This window comes from Calidris pugnax, unplaced genomic scaffold, assembly GCF_001431845.1.
Source record: "Calidris pugnax isolate Ruff unplaced genomic scaffold, ASM143184v1 scaffold138, whole genome shotgun sequence".
In the NCBI taxonomy this organism is placed as follows: Eukaryota; Metazoa; Chordata; class Aves; order Charadriiformes; family Scolopacidae; genus Calidris; species Calidris pugnax.
Window position 1 is genome coordinate 1,259,035 of NW_015090858.1, and position 242 is coordinate 1,259,276.

Consider the following 242-nt stretch of genomic DNA (forward strand, 5'->3'; position numbering starts at 1 on the left):
CGATAATAGGATACAGGCAGCAGCAGAGGGCCGGGGGGGAGCGCGGCGGGGACCGGGACGGGGCGGGGGACGGGGACGGGGCGATCGCCCCGTCCCCGTCCCCCGCCCCGTCCCGGTCCCCGCCGCGCTCCCCCCCGGCCCTCTGCTGCTGCCTGTATCCTATTATCGATAAAAATCCCAGCTGTACCTTCAGAGGGGGCTTGTCAGTGCCGGCACCCACCGATACGGCTTTAATTGATCCT